Genomic DNA, 4,409 nt, shown 5'->3' with positions numbered 1-4,409 from the left:
GCAGATCAATTGTAGATCCGCACGGATAAGCCTTTAAATGACAAAGAAGCTTGATATAATTAATATTTTTGTTTTTGTTTTTGTTGTTGTTGTTGTTGTTGTTGATGATGATGATGATGATGATGATGATGATGATGATGATGATGATGATGATGATGATGATGATGATGATGATGATGATGATGATGATGATGATGATGATGATGATGATGATGATTTTTTTTTTTTTTTGCATCCCCACGAGGGCAGAATTAGACATGAGGTTTGTTTTTAATGTAGGGAAAATCCAGCTCCCTCAAAAGGGCACTCTGGATAGGAACAGAAATAAAAATTGTCTCAGTCATGAAGGATTTCTCCTCCACTGACTGAAGACTAAAAAGGTGAAGTGCAGCACCAGAACATATGGTATTTATTTGCTCACCCACGAAAGCAAATTAGATACAAGGTTGTTTTCTTTAATGTGGGAGAAAATCAGCTCCCCAAAAAAAGGAGGCACTCTGGCAGTGTCCAAATAAACAGTAATTATCTCGGTATGAAGGGTTTCCCCTACATTGACCAATTGAACCAGGCCTAATTAACTTAATATAAGTAAAGCATCAGAACAGATACTACACTTTGAGATATTAAATGTTTTATTCACAAGAAAAAAAATACAAATGGGAAAATGAACAAAAAATTAAGGCAAAAGGCCAACTCAAGAAACAGAGGGGGGGTGAGGTTGGTTGGTTCATCTCGTCTCTGTTTGAAACTTAAAGGGATTTCTCTCTCAGGCAGCATCTTTTATCATGTTTATCCTTTTAAATTTATATTTGTTGGGGGGGGGGTCCTACTTAAACCCAATTTTTAAAACATTTTTTTACTTACACAAAAAAAAATACAAAAAAGATAATATTAATATTAATAAAAATTTCATTTGTGTGGAGAGTGTGGAAAAAAAAATACTACATATACGACCTTGGCCCGAATGTGAAGAAAGAAAAAAGGCAACCTTTAAGACCTCTTGTGCAATCTGTGTTGGGATAAATTATTGCCTCCCTTGGTTTAACACCTTAGATGCATTTAACGTAGTACTGATTCAAAAGCAGTATTTACACATCTCGTTCGCACGGCTGATCTGCTGGCCAGAGGGTTTATATACGTTAGATTACTAGATTCGCGGTTCAAATCGCACCGTTCAGTACAACTTCTATATACCCGTACTGATGAGCCTGTAAAAGGCAAAAAAAAAAAAAGGATTTTATGAATAAAAAAAATTCTCTGCTGTCGTGAGGAGGTAAGTAAACAAAAAAAATATAAAAAATAAATAAAATAAAATCATTTTTCTTGGCCTTCGGGCCAAGATCAATTTGCCCCCCCCTCCTGCTCTCGACACAAATGATATATTGTATCATTATTGTTATCTTTTTTTTTTTTTTGGTTTTTACACGTCAATAAAAAATGTTTTAAATAATTGAATTCTAAGTATGACGTTCCCCAGTACGAATGTGTGAATGCGGTATTATATACATATGGTGAAAGAGGATACTTGCTAAGAGAACTTCTTGTTTAGTTCTAAAGTGGCAAGGATGATCAACGACCCCCATTCTTCCTCCCTTTTGAGTTTGCCTTGTGCCTAATTTTTTTCTTCATGTTTAATTGATATTGTATTGTTTTAACCTGAATAAAAGATTTTATATTTCGAAGTGTAGTATCTATTCTGATGTTTCACTTAAGTAATTGGTCCTTGGCCAATGTAAGGGAAACCCTTCATTCCGTGACAATTACTATTTATTTGAACATTGCCAGAGTGCCCCCTATATATATATATATACACACTAGCTGGACGCCCGGCGTTGTTCGGTCGTACAATACGCTTAAACATGGTATTTTAATTTATGCAAATTGCATATGTATTATTATAGAATCAACCCTCTATTGAATATTATATGTTACGACGAATAATTTGGCTGGTGGACTAATTTGCAAAAAAAAATAAATTAAATAAAAAAAATAATAATGTAGCTCATCAAATTCCGTCTGTATTTGTTTACAATATCACGTCAACTGATATTTGGGCTTGACGATGAATGCCCTGGAAACTCACTTCTGATTAATGTTTAATTTTAAAATATGTAAACAAAGAAATGATTTGCGGCGATTTTAAATAGTGCCTCTTTTTTTATCGTAAATTGAATTCATTAATAATAAAAAGGAAAATACAATGGTGAGATACAACCTTGCTTGAACACGGAATCATTCAATCTGTAGTCGAATGCTCTACCACTGAGCTATGTTTCCAAATGCCAATAAATGTGTGTGTGTGTGTGTGTGTGTGTGTGTGTGTGTGTGTGTGTGTGTGTGTGTGTGTGTGTGTGTGTGTGTGTGTTTTCTAAGAAGAAATTATTTGTTGAGATTTTATTATCTCCCTTGCCGGTGCAACCTAAAACATTCTCCTGTAAAAATTCGTTTTGATCTATAAGCAAGAAAGACTATTTTTAGGATCGGATTTTTTTTTTTTTTTTCGATACTTACCGGACGAGTTTCTGTATAAAACATATCTAAGAACACTGCCAGACATATAAATTACCTCAGGGTGAAATTTGCAAAAGATAAGCTCAGCCATTTCGAAACCTATAAGGAAGGAACTAACACGCACGCGCACACACACGCACACACACACACGCACACACACACACACACACACACAAAGTGACTTTAACATAAAAATAGAGATACGTTCCCTCTCTATGTGTGTCAGAGATGAAATGATAGGCTCATCTGGAGGCTGGGTTTCGCATACCGCTGCACTTAGCTCCACTGGTCAATCGTAGAGATGATGAAACACGCCTCTGTAAATAATTGTATATATTTTATTCAAGGGAAAATATATATTTTATATTATATAAAAAAAAATAACAAGTTGGTTCATGCCGTACAGAAATATATATAAGTTTATTTTTAATTAGAACAAAAGTGTTTGGTTTTATGTGCAGACACATCATATGAGTTAAACAAAGCGTGAGTAGACAGAAAGAGAACTTTGACGTCATTTGAACATTCCATTTTTTTCTCTCTTGACGTTATATCTTTGAAAAGTTCTCCAGTGAAAATAACTATTAACGAATTTTTTTGGTTTGTTTTACTGCTAGCATTTTATTTTATATACTAATTTACTTCTTATGATTCATCTACGCGTTAATGGAATATATATATATATATATATATATATATATATATATATATATATATATATATATATATATATACTAGCATTTCAGCCCGGCGTTGCTCGGGTGTTTGGAGGTGTATGTTGAGCGCAAAAAAAAAAAAAAAGCGGTCAATTTTTTTAACTTTGACCCCTATTATGACCCTTTAACATTTATTGTTTTCGGCTCAAATCAAGTTAAGTTAGATGCATGTCCAAGGACCCTATATCTAAAATTTCAAGTGTATAGACCCGAAATTGGCGGAGGAGTTTGGTAGATTTCTCAAAGTTCATAGCGTTGAACTTTGACCCCTTAACAGCCAAATTTCTGGCCGAAAACTGATTACAAATCTCAATATCCTATATACCAAATTTCGAGTCTGTAGACTTAAAATTGACAGAGTTATTGCGTAGGAAAATTCAACACGATAGTGTTTTATATATCATTCAATCACGGCAGTGTTTGAATATATGGTTATGTGGCAGTTTTAGTCATTTAGAACTGCTTTAAAGCTTCACCGCTCACGCATTTTTCGACCAAATTTCAAACAATTATTTCAGTGTGTAGATCACCTTCTCAGCTATATTGTGAATAGGAAAATGTATTGATTGAAGAACACTAAGAAATTTATTTCAACAAAAAAAGGAAAATGTATTGATTGAAGAATACTAATAAACGAATGATCTCTCTTCCAGCCCAGGTGTAACTGATCATTTTATTTCAATTTTTCCTTATTAAGGAGTTCAATTTACGATAAAAGAAGAGGTATCATTTAAAATCGACGAAAATTATTTCTTCGTTTGCATATTTTAAAACTAAGCATTAATCGGAAGTGACTTTTCCGGGGCATTCATTGTCACGCCCAAATATCAGCTAACGTGATATTGTAAACTAACACAGACGAAATTTGATGAACAATATACTATTATTATTATCATTATTTTTTATTTATTTATTTTTTTTTTTTTTTTTTGTGAATTAGTCCACGGGGCAAATTATTCCTCGTAATATGTAATAATTAATAGAGGATTGATTCCATGATAATACATACACAACTTGCACAAATTAAAATATCTTGTTTAAGAGTATTGTATGACTGGGTAACGCCAGTCTGACAGTTAATACATATATATATATATATATATATATATATATATATATATATATATATATATATATATATATATATATATATATATATATATATATATATATATATACATA

This window comes from Euprymna scolopes, chromosome 1, assembly GCF_053919585.1.
Source record: "Euprymna scolopes isolate OS-2025 chromosome 1, ASM5391958v1, whole genome shotgun sequence".
In the NCBI taxonomy this organism is placed as follows: Eukaryota; Metazoa; Mollusca; class Cephalopoda; order Sepiida; family Sepiolidae; genus Euprymna; species Euprymna scolopes.
Note: the sequence above shows the minus strand (reverse complement) of the source record.